General features: G+C 34.3%; 1 pseudogene; it reads right to left on the bottom strand.

Annotated features, from left to right (window-relative positions):
* Positions 1–716: 716 nt before the first annotated feature.
* LOC100434684 (protein SREK1IP1-like) lies at positions 717–1,158 on the bottom strand (annotated as a pseudogene).
* Between the last annotated feature and the right edge of the window lie 17,798 nt (positions 1,159–18,956).

Genomic DNA, 18,956 nt, shown 5'->3' with positions numbered 1-18,956 from the left:
TCTTCCATAGATCACAGCAGTAAGAAAGAAACATCCATACAATGAACCATAATGAATGAATAATAATGTCATATAGCATCGTATATGTCTCTGGCTCCAAATATCTTTATGCAGATAATATCCATGTTTTAATCATTGTAGTATCCCATATGACTTTGTACAATATCTACTCTTAGTTGACACTTAGTACTCTATGTAGTATTCATTTAAATTTGAACAATGTTACTGTTTTTTAACTAACTTTAAAAGATATTATATTTTAGTATATAAGGCTATTAAATGTATCTGTGTCAAGAGCCAAACATTACCCCTTACCTAGCTTCATCACTTCAAGGGTGGCATCTGATTCAACAATACTCATTAACTGTAGGTAGATGACTCGTGTTAACTATAGTAAAGCCATTTTACAATCAACTTATGAAGTAATAACACTAGCCAAAGACACAGAGGCACAGATACCAAAAATGATGCGTTTAGTATACACAAATGGCTATACTTGGGGCATCACTATCAAGTAACAGGACTGATTTAATACTTTACAGTCACAGCATATTAAAAATATATTACCAGAATGATAATGGTCCCACATACAAAAAATATCTATATGGAAAAGGCTGTGATTTCTTGCAAAACATAATATATAGCAAATTCCAAGGAAAGGCAAACACGTTTTAAAAACAAATTTTTAAATTTAATGGCTTAAGCCAAAGTCTCAGTTACTTTCTGGAGAATTCAAAACTTTTAGAGGTAGCAGAATGCTTTTTTTTTTCTCTTTGTTCTTTCCTTTTTGTGATGTTTCCCTTTATTGATTTACTCTTTTTTTTCTATTCTTTCTTCTGATATTTTTGTTTCTTTTGTTTTGAACTGTCCTCTTCAGTGCAACTGGATAAGACCTTTTTCTGTTTTTTTAAATTTGATTTTTTCTTTTTTCTTTTCCTCTTCTTCATTTATTCTTTTTTCCTGCAATGCCTGCAATTTATTCAGTTCTTCATTCTCTTCATCGCTATCTTCACTACCTGTACTGCTGACATCCAAAACTATGTCCCTTTTAGCGTCTACTCATAGAAAATTGTGTCATTCAAAAGTCAGGTGACAAGGGTAGCCACATTTTTTACAGTCTGCTCTGACACTGTCCTTGTTGCAACCTGGGACTGCCATGATGGTGCTAAGAGGGCTCACTGGACCAATTTTTCTACTTTTAACATGTAGTCTGGGGAACAGTGAATAATTATTGTTAATTTCAAGGTGAAAATGAAATTCTAAACTTGAATTTTATTTTAGAAAAAAGAGCAACTACAGTAATTAAATCATGCAAATCTTGTGCTAATTTTATGAATGTGTACTTCACAGTATGTAACTATTCTTTGCTGTCTCTCTAAGAAAAATTGCCCAGATCCTAATACCTTATAAAAGGTTCAGGATTAAGCACTTACCCTCTCTGGGATATTTAGCAAAAAGCATGTAACAGGTTAACAAGTACAACCTGAGGAAACGTGCAAAACGAAGCAGATTTCTAGTGAATAAAAATGAACACCAAATCTTTTTCAATAACCTGATTCCTGGTAGTTTCTGATTTCAATTATTGTCCAAACTGATATTAAAAAATAGTTATTTATTGTCCATACAGTAATTTGAGTCATTCTCTGTTCTTTGAAGCCAGAAGAAGAGCTAAAGAAAGAAGATCCAGAATCAAGGCTGCAAACATTAGAGGACTTAATGAGCTGGTTGAGACATCACAGGTAAGCAGCAAACTCTAAGACTGCCCAGTAGCAAATCAGTTTGTGTTGCTGATGTACTTAATAAAGTTTTTGCTGGTAATTAGTTAGGATCTAGATGGTGAAGGTGAATACATAGAGGGCATTTTTGCTGAAGATCTAAAGTATTTGTATGGCGGGAAAATTAAGAATGAGAGTTTTAAATATCACTGAGTAATTTACAGGAGGAATCAGACCAGTTCAGTTCTGTATGCTCTATCCATAATAGATTAGGAAATAGTATTTGAATTAAACCAGTTTATAGGTATATAAACTTTTAAAACATGACTTAAGATGTAGTGTGCACACAATAAATGTTAACTCTCATTGTTGTTGTTAATAATGATGTCACCACTGCAATAGAAAATGTTTCCTGGTTTAGCTAAAATTCTGAGACTCCTGAAAATGTAGTCCAAACAGCATTCCCATATGTTGCTTAAGGGCAGCACCTTACAAATTTTCTACTGCTTTTGGCTTCTCTGGTTACAAATAAGAGGAGTCTGGATATCAAAGAATAAATATTTGGAGGAATCAAATAAGTTAGACATTTCTGACAGTTTCTATCCATCTCCTCTAAAGTGCTTTCCATTTTCATTCTGTCTTGATGTTATATGACCCCAGACATAGGTCCACTGGTGCTATTATGACCCCGAAAAGCATATACTACGGCAAAACATAAAAGCAAGAAATCACCATCCAGAAAATTGGCTAGAAGAAGAAACATAAAATAAAATGCACATATATTTTCTGAGTGATTGATTTAGAAGGACAAAGTAAGTAAAATTTTAGTTAGAGATGAATCTAACAGCCTGGCAGGTCCTCACAAGAGATGCTCTGCTTAATTCAATGATGTAGGCAATTGATTAAAGTACATCTCATTTGTTGATTTAATGGACATGAAGTCTGACAACGGATCCATGTCTGACAATCACTGAAAGGAGAAAAATTCTCTTGGAAACTCACCGGTGTGAATGATTCAAAGGGAAGAGCGAAGCTTGAATAGTCACTCTATACGTGCTTTCAGGAATGTCTTTCTCCTCTCTTGAGTTACTTTCTGAAAAAATTATTCCCTTTCTCAAACATTGTTCAAACACTGACACTTCTGAAACTTTTTCCTGACCACCGTGACTACAATGCCTTTCACATTTACCTAAATCATACCCCATGGCAAGTTACTGAAATACAATAGCCAGCAGTGCAATTATAGCAGTTAATTAACTTTAATGATGCTCAATTTCTTCACCAGAAAATAACTAGGGGAAAAGGAGAGATGTTACGTATACCTCACTAGCCTGTTCTTAGGATTTAAAGAGAGCATTATTGAAATAGTAAGGGGGCATGAAATGTATAGTAGGAGTTTACCAAACGTTATTTCTTTGTAACTAGAGCATATTTGTTTTCACATATAAACAGAGAATTCAAAGCCCAAGTAGCCGAAATGATGTAATTTTATTGGATCTACTCCTACAATCTCAGCTTCATTCATTAATGTTGGAAATATTTATGTTCGATTAATTTATGTACGAGAAAATTCATGTGATAGTAGGAATGCAAAGATGAGTGAAAACAAACTCAATCCCTTTTCTCACAAAGTTTATAGATGTTGACCAAGAATTAAGGTGATAAAAAATAAATAAATAGCAGTTAACTATGTAAAATGAGCAAAAGGAGAAGAATATTCTACGCAGAAACACACACACACACAAATTGCGAAGGCAATATGACATGAGAAAGCATTATTCATTCAAGGAACAAATGGTGATGATGATGATGATTGACAAAGCAGGAGCATCGCCATCTTGGACAAGCACCGCCTTTTTAAAGTTCCCCTTGATCAACAACCGCCTAAATCCAAAGGGCATCATCTTAATAGCTAAGGTCAGCATGACCATAAACCACAAATGACATCTCCAACCAGAAACATTCCAACCCTAAAATAAACCCTCCCCTGACCAGAGACATACCAGCCCTGAAATAACCTCCCCTCCAGCAGAAGAGATGTCAGTCCCAAGATAACCTTCCCTTTGAGCGGAAACGTTTCAACTCCTCAATAAACTTTTCCTCCACACAGAAACATTCCAAGTCTGTGATAAGCTCTCTTGCCCTAAAACCCTTAAAACCCTTAGTCTGTAAGAGAGAGCACTCCTGACCAAAAATCATCCAGAAGCCCCTCTCAGGTTTATTCTCCAAAATAAACCTGTCTTTGACTGTTGAGTCACTTTTCGTGTTTCTCTCTTCTTTCTTTAACTCTTACTACAATGATGGTGATAGGAAAGAGATTATGGCTGGAGAAGAAAGCAAGAAGGTAGACACATAAGATTATAACATAAAGCTGCAGTGGAAGACAGATGTCAGAACATGCACAGTTTTGCATTATGTAATCTTTTAAAAAATATTTATCTGAATAGAATTGGGGAAAAAAAGAAAATAAGAGATCTCAGACACAAAAACAATATTTCATGGGGACAAAGAAGGTATATCATTGTGTTGGTTTGCTGTAAGAAGGTGCCACAAACTGGGTATCTGAGAGCATCAGGAGTTTATTTTCTTTTTTTTTCTTTTTCTTTTTTTAATTTTTTTTAATTTTTCTTTCTTTTTTTTATTATTATTATACTTTAGGTTTTAGGGTACAAGTGCACAATGTGCAGGTTAGTTACGTATGTATACATGTGCCATGCTGGTGCGCTGCACCCACTAACTCATCATCTAGCATTAGGTATATCTCCCAATGCTATCCCTCCCCCCTCCCCCCACCCCACAGCACATGTACACCATGGAATACTATGCAGCCATAAAAAATGATGAGTTCATGTCCTTTGTAGGGACATGGATGAAATTGGAAATCATCATTCTCAGTAAACTATCGCAAGAACAAAAAACCAAACACCGCATATTCTCACTCATAGGTGGGAATTGAACAATGAGAACACATGGACACAGGAAGGAGTTTATTTTCTTACACTCCTGGAGGTCGAAAGTCTTAAATCATTATGTTGCCAGGTCTGTGCTTCCTCTGAACATCCTGTTCCAAGCCTCCCTTGTAGCTCCTGGTAATTCCTTGGCTTGTAATGGCATAACTCCTATCTTTATATGATGCTCTCACTCCATGTGTGTATGCCTGTAGCCACATTTTTTCCCTTTTATAAAGACAGCCGTCATTCTAAGAATGGCACACCCTAATGGCTTCATCTTAACTAATTGTATCTGCCATGACCTTATTTCCAAACAAAGCCACAACTTGAGGTAGTGAGGGTTAGGACTTCAATGTATTAATTGGTGTGGGAGGTGGTATAATTCAACCCATAACAGATGGCATATCGTTAATGGTGCATAACTGCAGTCAAATGCCCTACCCATGAGCTATACCCCCCTTTAATGGTACATAACTGATACTTGATATCAAATAAAAATTGTATTTCTTATTTATTAATAATCTGTATTTGTTATTTTACTATTTACTTTTAAACTTGATCTTATATTTAGAGCTTGTGAAAGGAAAATATCTTGGACCCTCAAAATCACTAAGGAAAACTCAAGGCAGGAACTGCTTCATGTGAACCTGCCTCCCATTCTTTTCAAAGTCACTCCTCTGCTCACTGAGATAGATGCATATCTGATTTGCCTCCATGAGAAAGGCTAATCAGAAACCCAAAAGAATGTAACCCTTTGTGTATCACCTATCTGTTGCCTGGAACCTCCCTCCCTGCTTCTAATCCTCCTGGCTTTACTTCAAGTTGTCCCGCCTTTCCAGACCAAACCAGTATACATATTACATATTTTGATTGATGTCTCATGTCTCCCTAAATGTATAAAAGCAAGCTGTGCCCTGACCACCTTGGGCACATGTTGTCAGGACTTCCTGAGCCTGTGTCATGGGTGTGTTCTCAACATTGGCAAAATAAGCTTTCCAAATTAACTGAGACCTGCCTCAAACTTCAGGGTTCACAAGCTTATAGTCTATCATCCTTATGATCTTTTAACAGATGTAATTTTTTTTACTGTAAAAATGAAATAACCGTACAGATATGCTGATATAAACCAAACAAAATTAATATTAATGTAATTGAATATTCATTTCCCATAAATTAGGTTACCTTCAATTGAACATCTAGATGAATATTGTATTACCGGTATGTGTTTTCTATATAAAAAGTAAGCATTTGGATTAAGATGGCATTCTAGACTCACATGTGATTCACTTATCCTTGTTGAGAAACTAACACTGTGTAGAAGTGAAAAAAATAGATTAAAGAAAAATAAAATACAGAATTCAGGAGAGGGTGAGACAAAAAACAAAGAGGCGATGTAAAATTTTGGAAGAGAGATGAAGAAGAGGAGTGAGAGGACACAGAAATGAAAATGGAAGCAAAAACTTATGACAGCAACAAGGGGGAACCTTTCTACATCTGGTTAAAAAAAAACATCAGTAAAGAGGACATATGAACACAATTCAGGAAGGCAAAAATAAATCAACATCACAACTAATTTTATGAGGCCAGCGTCATCCTGATACCAAAGCCTGGCAGAGACACCAAAAAAAAAGAGAATTTTAGACCAATATCCCTGATGAACATCGATGAAAAAATCCCCAATAAAATACTGGCAAACTGAATTCAGCAGCACATCAAAAGGCTTATCCACCATGATCAAGTGGGCTTCATCCCTGGGATGCAAGTCTGGTTCAACATATGCAAATCAATAAATGTAATCCAGCATATAAACAGAACCAAAGACAAAAACCACATGATTATCTCAGTAGATGCAGAAAAGGCCTTCAACAAAATTCAATGGCCCTTCATGCTAAAAACTCAGTAAATTTGGTATTGATGGGATGTATCTAAAAATAATAAGATCTATTTGTGACAAACCCATAGTCAATATCATACTGAACGGGCAAAAACTGGAAGCATTCCCTTTGAAAACTGGCACAAGACAGGGATGCCCTCTCTCACCACTCCTATTCAACATAGTGTTGGAAGTTCTGGCCAGGGCAATCAGGAAGGAGAAAGAAATAAAGTGTATTCAATTAGGAAAAGAGGAAGTCAAATTGTCCCTGGTTGCAGATGACATTATTGTATGTCTAGAAAACCCCATCGTCTCAGCCCAAAATCTCATTAAGCTGATAAGCAACTTCAGCAAAGTCTCAGGATACAAAATCAATGTGCAACAATCACAAGCATTCTTATACACCATAACAGACAAACAGAGAGCCAAATCATGAGTGAACTCCCGTTCACAACTGCTTCAAAGAGAATAGAATACCTAGGAATCCAACTTACAAAGGATGTGAAAGACCTTCAAGGAGAACTACAAACCACTGCTCAATGAAATAAAAGAGGACACAAACAAATGGAAGAACATTCCATGCTCATGGATAGGAAGAATCAATATCGTGAAAATAGCCATGCCCAAGGTAATTTATAGATTCAATGCCATTCCCATCAAGCTACCAATGACTTTCTTCACAGAATTGGAAAAAACTACTTTAAAGTTCATATGGAACCAAAAAAGAGCCCGCATCGCCAAGTCAATCCTAAGCCAAAAGAACAAAGCTGGAGGCATCATGCTACCTGACTTCCAACTATACTACAAGGCTACAGTAACCAAAACAGCATGGTACTGGTACCAAAACAGAGATATAGACCAATGGAACAGAATAGAGCCCTCAGAAATAATACCACACATCTACAAATAACTGATCTTTTACAAACCTGACAAAAACAAGAAATGGGGAAAGGATTCCCTATTTAACAAATGGTCCTGGGAAAACTGGCTAGCCACATGTAGAAAGCTGAAACTGGATCCCTTCCTTACACCTTATACAAAAATTAATTCAAGATGGATTAAAAACTTAAATGTTAGACCTAAAACCATAAAAACCCTAGAAGAAAACCTAGGCAATACCATTCAGGACATAGGCATGAGCAAGGACTTCATATCTAAAACACCAAAAGCAATGGCAACAAAAGCCAAAATTGACAAATGGGATCTAATTAAACTAAAGAGCTTCTGCACAGCAAAAGAAACTACCATCAGAGTGAACATGCAACTTACAGAATGGGAGAAAATTTTTGCAATCTACTCATCTGACAAAGGGCTAATATCTAGAATCTACAAAGAACTCAAGCAAATTTACAAGAAAAAACCAACAACCCCATCAAAAAGTGGGCAAAGGATATGAACAGACACTTCTCAAAAGAAGACATTTATGCAGCCAAAAGACACATGAAAAAATGCTCATCATCACTGGTCATCAGAGAAATGCAAATCAAAATCACAATGAGATACCATCTCACACCAGTTAGAATGGCAATCATTAAAAAGTCAGGAAACAACAGGTGCTGGAGAGGATGTGGAGAAATAGGAACACTTTTACACTATTGGTGGGACTGTAAACTAGTTCAACCATTGTGGAAGTCAGTGTGGCGATTCCTCAGGGATCTAGAACTAGAAACACCATTTGACCCAGCCATCCCATTACTGGGTATATACCCAAAGAAATATAAATCATGCTGCTATAAAGACACATGCACACGTATGTTTATTGTGGCACTACTCACAATAGCAAAGACTTGGAACCAACCCAAATGTCCGACAATGATAGACTGGATTAAGAAAATGTGGCACATATACACCATGGAATACTATGCAGCCATAAAAATGATGAGTTCATGTCCTTTATAGGGACATGGATGAAGCTGGAAACCATCACTCTCAGCAAACTATCCCAAGGACAAAAAACCAAACACCACACGTTCTCACTCATAGGTGGGAATTGAACAATGAGAACACATAGACACAGGAAGGGGAACATCAGACACCAGGGCCTGTTGTGGGGTTGGGGGAGGGATAGCATTAAGAGATATACCTAATGCTAAATGACGAGTTAATGGGTGCAGCACACCAACATGGCACATGTATACATATGTAACAAACCTGCATGTTGTCCCCATGTACCCTAGAACTTAAAGTATAATAAAAAAATATATATATATAAAAGAAAACAAACAAAAAATAATAAATATTGTCAAGGAAAAAAAGATTATTAAAGCATATGGAGAAGTTACTTTCAAATAAAAAAGATGACATTCAGAGGAGTTAAAAAAAAGACTCTTAGATATATGACTGATAAAAATAGAAATTCTTTAGAGCAATCAGTATATAAAAATTCTGAAATGTTTCTGGATGCAGAAGGGGGACAAAAACAACAGACAACATGATGGAAAAGAAACATACGAAAGCAGTCCAAAGGATCAGATATATAAATAGAATTCCCAAAGAGAGAAAAAATTTAGAGAGGAGGGGTTATAATAGATATATATGCATTATATATATATAGACATATACACATATATATATACTATACCGACATTCTAAGAGCTGAGATGTATTCTGAATCTTCAGAGGCAGAGTGATCATTAAGTGGCTAGCATAGTTTTAAGAAGAAAGAGAAAAGAAGGCCGGAAACAGTGGCTCACGGCTGTAATCCCAGAACTTTGGGAGGCAGAAGTGGGTAGATCACCTGAGGTCAGGAGTTCGAGTCCAGCCTGGCCAACATGGCAAAACCCCGTCTCTACTAAAAATACAAAAATTAGCCAGGCATGGTGGCAAGTGCCTGTAATGCCAGCTACTCGGGAGGCTGAGGCAGGAGAATCACTTGTACTGGGGAGTTAGAGGTGCCAGTGAGCCAAGATTGCACCACTGCACTCCAGCCTTGGTGACATAGCAAGACTCCGTTTAAAAGGAAAAAAAAAGAAAGGGAGAGAGAGAGAGAAGAGATAACCTTGCACAATTATTTGGATTCTAAACTGCCAAGGATGAAGTAAAAATAAATGTAAATATTGTATATTGTTTAGGTATCCTCTAAGATGCCTCCAAGATTTCATATCGTAGAAAATGTTGAAGCCCTTAAGTAACAGGAAATACAAATGTCAAATTCTTTTTACCAGCAGAACTATACCAGGGGTGTGAAATGTGTTTTTGTAACACTAGGTAAACATGTCCTTATGACCTTTCAGAGGTGCCAACTAGAAAGCTGGGTAACCAAAGTGTTTGTTACAGTTGGAAGATAGATGTTATGTGCCAATAAAAGTGATGTTGTCACACTGATTATATTCTTCAGCCTGTCATCATTTCAGTATATGTCAGTTCAAGTGTATGAGTGATGACATCAGCAGAAATAGTTGATTTTTTTCATTTCCCTCATAAACTATATATTCTGCAACTTTATACAACAGATAAAGAAGCCAAGAAAGCTGAAAAAAATTGACTGACAAAGAAAAAGGTCTTTGGCATTCTTTAATTTAAGGAGAAATTTGAATAGCACCAGGCTTCAGTTAATGTTTACTATATGAAATACGGTGATAACTATAGCATTGACTGAAGTAAAAGTTCAGATCTGTATTTAAGATAATTATTTCAAAAGTGTCAAAGTTGACATTGTTGTTATAAAAAGTAAATTGTAATGAAATGTTTGCAACGAAATACATAGACTTTTAAAAATAGAACTTTGCACTGTGAAAACGTGCATGTCTTGCTGAAAGATAATAATATGTTGTATCCAAGTTTACCTAACCTAGTCCAGAAAAATAAAAATTCCTGCACCGTGTTTTATAAAGAAAAATACTGACCTTGTGATTTCCCTATACGTCACTCTGAAATTACACTGAACATAAATGTAACAATAAGCTTAAGAATATACAAAATGTAGAATATTGTTTATTTAATCATTGGAAGGTTTCATTTACATAACTAGCTAGTGACTTTATACGCACTTTAGTCCAACATATGAAGTTGGTGATAAATTATATTTTAAAAGAACTAAATATATTTCCAAAAATTATATAATAAATCAATTACTGAATGAGAAAGAGAAATAAGTAAAAGTGAATTGTGTTTTTAAAAATGCTCAAAATAAAATTACTTTTCTATGTGTTTAGTATATATTAGAATTACTGGATTCAATTCAAACATAGTTATCATCTTTTGCAATGGTAAATAGTGAGGAAAGTAGCTTTTTTTCAGTGATAACATTGGCATAAGATAGAAAAATATAAAAGTCTGAAAAAAGTATTAAAAGTTAAAAGTTTTACTATCCTATATTTCAAAAGTGTGATCATACATTACAAATAAAACCTAGGAATCACTTAACCAGAAGTCACAATACATCGACAAATTGGATCAACAGAAAAGAACAAAAATACATATAAATATATATTTAACAGTGAAAACAACCATTTTAAATATTAAATAAATGTATTACAAAAACAAAGAATAATGAAAACATTTATTAGGCTAAGTATAAGTAGGTATAATGTCTAATTTATTACACATAAACTGTCAGTGACTTTGCAGAAAGACTGCATTTTTAGGTCATAACATACACAAACTCTAGCTTAAATAGATTGTTTTAGGAGGACATGCCTTCTTTTATATAAAAGATATTACCATGTATTATCAAAGACTTGAGTATATGTTCTTAGATTAGATTTCCAGAAATGTGAATATTCTTTAACCCCAAAAAGTCAGAATGCAAAGATAATTAGATATTATTGGGTATTGAATTCAGATCAAATATTAATAAAACAGCATTGGTTACTAATGTTTAGAACTAATGTTTATTGAACAGACATTAACTTATTTAATCTTCACAAAAAACCAATGCAGTGCCGTATATTATGATTTCTTAACAAGCACACATTGTTTAATAGAATATTAATACAATAATAGAGTGTGACTTCACACTTATACAAATAGATCATACTGTTTACAGGAAAATTAACATATGTTTGACACAGTGACATCTAAGACAACTCAAATATTAAATAAAAAGATCAATTGAGACCAGCCTGGCCAAGATGATGAAACCCCATCTCCGCTAAAAATAGAAAAATCAGCCAGGAGCAGTGGTGGGCGCTTTTAATCCCAGCTACTCAGGAGCCTGAGGCAGGAGAATCACTTGAATCCAGGAGGTGGAGGTTGCAGTGAGCCGAGATGGTGCCACTGTACTCTAACCTGGGTCACAGAGCAAGACTCCGTGTCAAAAAAAAAAAATCAAATGAATGTCCATTTACCCCAATTACTGAAATGACAATGCAGAACTATTAAAGCAAAAATTCCGTGAGAGTAAGACCTCTAACAGTGGGGGAGAGAATAACCTTCAACATTGAATAAATGAGTTTAACAATGTTCAGGAATATGGATTATTGATAAATATTGTTTAAATATAAGCAATATAGTTTCAGCTGCAGATTAGATAACACGAAAAGATAACATGACGTTAGTTTCCCAGTGAAATGCCAGAGATATCGTGCAGAGATTTGGCAGATAGGGTAGTTGTACAGGATTTAAATGTAAAGATGTAACACCAAGGGAGGAATTTAACTCCAGGGAAATTTTTTAAAATACGAACATTCTCTAAAGAAATTGTACGAAGTTCACGGGAGAGCAAACATTTTTACAGTGCCTGCTGGTCATCTAGGGAAAACTTTCATCCGTGAAATACCATGTGTATGGATGTGGGTAGGTGGCATCAGTTCTCTAGTGACCACTCTTAAAATGAAGCTGTTCAGTTAAATTGCAGCACCATTTGAGTAAATGGCCCAATGAGTTCGTTGTTGTTGTTGTTGTTTTAAAAAGATCCATAAGGAAACAGACACACGTGGGCTAACGGAAGATAAACATATCTCAATGATTTAAAATAAACAATCCAGTATTCTATTTTTAAATTGAAATGGATAATCAGGCAGACAACTAGCAACATACAAAGTGAAGGTAGCTAGCCAGATAAGCAGCCATTAAAAAAAAAAGAAAGAAAAAAGAAAGAAAGAAACTTTATTACAGACTCGGGATAAATATATTTTAAATAACAGATGGAAACACTTAAAATAATCTCTTTATAGAAATAAAGTAATATAAGAAATAGAGTAATATAGAAAAAGATGGTTATAAACAGGATATTTTCGAAAAATAAACAGACAACGGTAACAAGTTAATGGAAACAAAAATTATCATTGAAAAGAAAACCAAAGATTCAAAAGGATTCAAAACTATGTTAAATGAAGTTTTATCTAAAATTAGAAGAGGCTGAGCACAGTGGTTCATGCCTGTAATGGCAGAATTTTGGGAGGCAGACTCAGGTGGATTGCTTGAGCTCAGAAGTTTGAGACCAGCCTGGGCAACAGAGTGAGACCTTGTTGCTACAAAAAATCAAAAATATATCTGGGTTTGGTGATGCGTGCATGTAGTCACAGCTACTCAGGAGGGTGAGGCGGAAGGATCTCTTGAGCCCAGGGAACGAGGCTGCAGTGAGTCGTGATCACACCACTGCACTCCAGCCTGGGTGACAGAGCACAACTCTGTCTCAAAATAAATAAATAAAATGAACAAAAGATAAATAAAGTAAAATTAGAAGAAAAAATAAAAACAAGGAAAATGTGAGAGAAATTCTAAGATATGAAAATCAATTCAGAAGGTGAAGTGAAAATAACAATACAAGAACAGAGATCATCAACCAAATAAAATTTCCAAGCTTATTTTACAAATAACTTTACAAGGAAAGGGTCCAGTGAGTATTATATCAAATAATTTGACTCACACTAATTACATGATTCTGGAGTCTCAAATGATAAGCACAAAGGAAATCCAAATGATACATATAACTTGTAATGAAATACCAAATGGGGTATGGTTTTCAGTAAATAACATGCTAAAAAAAGAAATAAAACCTCAAGACAACATTTAGGTTGTGAACATTCTCCCAGAGTTCCAGCATTCATGCTATTTAACAAAAAGGTTAATAATATGATCCTACAGTGAATAATATTTACACAATATTACTGTATACAGTGTAATGGATTGACTTTAGATTTACAACAAATTTAGAGACAAAGAACTATATAGTAGTTAAGGAACCATATTAACACACTCGAAAGTGTTAAAGATACAGCAAACAGCTATGACACTGAAAAGGAAAAAAAAACCAGCAGAAACATAAGAGAACTAATATCATCATACAAAAAATCCAAGATGAAGACCAACATTCACAGAACAAAATAGAGAAGTACACTTGAAATATTAATACCATAAGAATAAGAGAGGATTGGAGAGAGAATATGGTGAGAATATAAAGCAAGTCATCTAATTTTTTTTTAAGATTTGGGTGAGGACAAACTAGATCACTACATAAGATTTTTACTTTCTGGTGAGTAATATTCCATACACAAAAATTCTATATAAAATGTATTTCTAATATTCTTAAACACCTGAAACAAAATAGCTTATATTCTAAAACAAAGAAAAAAAAGGAAATCTAATAATTAGAAAACCTTACTTTAAATAATAGAAATTCAAAAAATTGCTGATCTGTATAAACAAAATAAAACTGATTTTTTAGGAAAATATCTTAAGCAATAAAATATTTTGACTTAAAACCGTTATTTTGGCAAGACAGTAGAATGCAGACAACAAAAATGAGAACAATCAACTAAAGGATGATTTTAATTATTCTTTATTTTAGGATATTTTTGCAAATATTTGCAAACATGTCAATGCAATTTTATAACAGCAAACATGGTCATGACATGCTTTTCATATCTTTATAAATTTGAGATATTGTTCTTGTTGACTATTTTCAGCTTATTGCACCAAAACATTCTCAACTTTTCACTTAATAATTTCCTTCATCTTACCGCTACTATTTCCTTCATCTTACCGCTATTTCCTTCATCTTACCACTACTAATTTTATATTCTAATTTTACATATGAGAATTCTCCACAAAAAAAGTACTCTCAATTTTAGCTTTAAACAGGGAATGCAGATCTAAGTGCGAAGATACCACTGAGTGGAATTTGTATCTGAGAAAAACAAACAATAAGCATCATTCCTTTTATGAACTTAAAAATCTATGATTATTAAAATTAACACAAAGGCAAGTGGAAGAGGAGCTATGGTAAAATAATAGTATTCAACCACAGGTGCAGGGTTATTTTTCATAAGCAGCAGCACCAGCACATTCCAGCTCTTGCTTTAATTAGTGGTATTTGTGTCTAGTTAATGCCTATCTTATCTTCCAAATGCCACTCCCCTGGCAGCACAGCCATTCATTTTTGCATGCTTCTCCCTATGAAGAAGTAGAGTAATTTCTGTTACAGCAACTATAAATTGTCAGAATACAAATCACTACATAATATTGAAAAATGAAAATTATATTTTACTGTCGAATGAGAGCTCCTAAAATCCTCTGTAACTTTTGGAAGTTTTCTGATCATTTCTTTTCCTGTTAATACAACTAAGAATGTTAGTTAGTGGAAATAACTGACTGGCATAGACTGGTGTTGGTGAAAACACTTTGTTCTGTCTGACTAGTCAACACTTTTCTGATGAGATTCTACTTTTATCTGTTGCTTCCAAAATGATATGTGTAAATTGACTTGAATCATTTTTTAAAGAAAATTTCTTGTATAAATAATTATTGGTATTGGACACCCTCGAGGGTCAGTGGATATTTCAGTGGTCGTCTAGATATCACCTGGAAATATTTGTGGATTAATATTTGTTAGCAATGAATTGAGTAACAAAAAGACTGCCAATTATTTATTGTGGCAGGCATAGTTGTAATTCTGAACTCGATTTTGATACTTTCATTGACTACATATTTCTAAACTGCACTATGTAAATTTTGTATAGATTTATAGTGCATTTTATGTTTGATCATGCTTGATCTCTCTCAATGTTTTTATTTTTGAATTGTTTTTAGCTATTATCTTGGGGCTATTTCAGATGATTGTTAATTCTGATGATTCTATTAGGTTACTACAAATCAAATCACGTCTATATTTTGGTTGAAATTTTCTAAATTATGTAGATAGGTTTGGGACATATCATGCACTTAGTAATATTATATCTTCCTGTTTTTTCTATTTTTGTTCTATTCTTCAAATGGCTACTACACATTTTACAGTAAGTAATTACAGCATAGGCTTTTCTGTAAATGTGTAAAACATAGTATGTAACTTAGGTCTGATAACCTTATTGAACACAATTTCTAGAATTAATTGCTTACATTTGCATCCTTTGTATTTTGTAAGTAGTTAGGATTTACACAAACAGAATCTTGAAATGTTCATTCAAATATGTGTAATTGCTTGTCTATTTCCACTGGCTTAAATTTCAAGAATACTATTCAGTGACAGTAGACTTGCTTACGGATTGACTTTTATCTTGACATTTCATTGTGAAGTATCTTAGTATTATATAAAATAGATATTTTACAGAATGTGTTTGTAATTTTTTATAAAATTTTTCTATCATAAACATATTTAGTTACATTTTATAAATTTAAGATGTTCACAATATGATCTTCATTTAGCTTCTTATTCTGGTTCACTGTATTAGTAGGTTACTTTTTATAAATTCATGTATTCCAATTGTAATTAATAATATGGCATAGAAAGTACTCAAACTCTGCTAGCTTCAGGTTTGTAATATATTTAAAATTATGTGTTAATATTTATTAATGATTGGTTTGCAAAGTTTTTGTGCTCTAAAATAATTTTGGGAAATAAGTCATACATGATTTATAACATAATCAGTTAAGTATTCATTCTTTTCTATGCTTTGCAATATTTTAATTTGCATTAGATATTCTGCTTCCTGTATAGTTTCAGACTTTGAATCAAATATATACTTTATATATATAAGGTAGTTTGTGGTGTATGTAGATTACCAGAAGACTAGAAACAAGAAAGAATCTAGGCTGACAAGACCACTGATCGCGATCCTGGAGGAATTAAATTGATAGTGAATCATAAGTCAGCATAATGTCAAGGTTTCATGCCAGTTGAAACAAAGGCAATATCTGAAACGAAATAATTATTCATGATGAAATGAAGTCATGGATGGAATGTAGATATTATAAAATGGAAAAGCATTTATTCTATTAGTGGGTGAAAGTTCATAGAAAACAAGTACTCATGTGAGGAAATTTCATTCAGCAGAACTTTCTTCTGGGAATGTAATAGAAGTAGAGGTTTCTGTGAATGTGAGGAAGCAATGTTATCATACCATAAAACAACTTCCTAGGAGTTAAAGGTCTTAAATAATAAAGTAGGCTTCTTAGAAATCGTAGGACCTCCTTATGACCCTATTCCTTGGCAAATGATAAAAGACAATAAATTATGAAGGGTATTTCTATGTAAATAGAAAGATGATTTTGGTGTTTTGTTTTTGTTTTCCAAGACAGACTCCTGCTCTCTTGCCAGCCTGGAGTGCAGTGGTGTGATGATATATTACTATACCCTTGAAGTCTTGGCTTAAGCAATCATCCTGCCTCAGCCTCCTGAATAGCTGGGACTACAGCCATGCACCACCATGCCCGCCTAATTTTTTAATTTTTTATAGAGACGGGGTTGCACTGTAGTGACCAGGCTGGTCTCAAATGTATGGACTCAAGCAATCTTCCCACATTGGCCTCTCATATTGCTGGGATTACAGGAATGAGCCACCGTGCTTGGCCATAATTTTGTTTTTTAATTATTAAAGTCTGTATGAGAGGCTTAAATTGTACTAAGCTTGCCTCACTAATTAAAAAAAAAACTTAAAAAAACTTGAAAATGTAACTAAAGAGCAAAAACAAATAGAAACTACCAAAGAATGATAGTAATTACAAAAACAACCACAGAAAACATTCATCTTTCACTAAAATGCAATTACAGTTAGAAGCACGTTAGCAATAATATTGCTTTATGGTTACAGTATTGGAATTAAATATTAAACAGAAATAAGTAAAACAAGGTGTAGGTCTATATTTCATTTTTCTAAGTTCTGATGAAGGCAGTTTCTTTAATACAGGCAATTTTGCTTTACAGATATTGCAGTTTTTACTAATTGAAAGTTTGCAGGAATCCTGTCAAGGAAGTCTATGGATGCCATCGTGCCAACTGCATGTCCTAACTTCATGACTCTGTGTTACATGGTGGAAAAACTCGCAGTATTTCAAACTTGTGTTATTATTATTATTATATGTTATGGTGATCTGTAATCTGTGATCGTTCATTTTATGTAACCATTTCAGGGCACCATGAACTATGCCCATATAAGCCAGTGAACTTAATTGATAAATGTACATATTCTCACTGCTCCACTGAATAGCCATTCCCCATATCTTTCTCCTAGCCCTCAGGCTTCCCTATTCCTTGAAACACAATATTGAAATTAGGCCAGTTGGTAACCCTACAATGGTGTCTAAGTGTTTAAGTGAAAGAAAGAGTCACACATCTCTCACTTTAAATCAAAAGCTAGAAATGAACAAGCTTACTGAGGAAGTCACGTTGAACACCAAGACAGGCTGAAAGCGAGGCCTCTTGTGCCAAACAATTAGCTGAGTTGTGAATGCAAGGGAAAACTTATCAAAATAAATTAAAAGTGTTACTTCAGTGAACACATGAATGATAAGAAAGCACACAGCCTGCTGATATGGAGAAAGTTTTGGTATCTGGATAAATCAAACCAACCACAACACTTCCTTAAGCCAAAGCCTAATCCAGAGCAAGGCCCTAACACTCTTTAATTCTAAAAGCCTAGGTGAGATGAAGAAGCTGCAGAAGAGTTTGAAGCTAGCAGAGGTTTGTTCATGAAGTTTAAGGAAAGAAGTTGTCTCTAAAACATAAAAGTGCAAGGTAAAGCAGTAAGTGCTGATAGAGAAGCTGCAGTAAGTTATCCAGAAGAGCTAAAGAAAATAATTATGAAGGTAGCTACACTAAATAACAGGCTTTTACTGTAAACAAAACAGCCTTCTATTGGAAGATGTCATTTTGGACTTTCATAGCAAGAGGAGAGAAGTCCATGCCTGGCTTCAAAGTTTCAAAGGATGAGTTTACTTTCTTGGAAGGGACTAATGCAGCTGAAAACTAAGTCAAAGCTCATTTACCATTTCAAAAATTCTGGTGCTCTGAAGATTGATGCTAAATCTGCCCTGCCTGTGCTTTGCAAATGAAACAAAGCCTGGATAACAGCACATCTGTTTAGTGCATGGTTGACTGAATAGTTTAAGACCACTGTTGAGAACTACTGCTCAGAAAAAAAGATTATTTTCAAAATATTGCTGCTGATTGACAATACACCTAGTCCCCAAGAGCTCTGACAGAGATATACAAGGAGATACATATTGTTTTCATGCCTGCTCTCACATCTATTCTGCAGC

Source organism: Pongo abelii, chromosome 22 (assembly GCF_028885655.2).
Source record: "Pongo abelii isolate AG06213 chromosome 22, NHGRI_mPonAbe1-v2.0_pri, whole genome shotgun sequence".
NCBI classification, from domain to species: Eukaryota; Metazoa; Chordata; class Mammalia; order Primates; family Hominidae; genus Pongo; species Pongo abelii.
The sequence above is the reverse complement of the archived record's forward strand: the minus strand, read 5'-3'. Positions and strand labels throughout refer to the sequence as shown.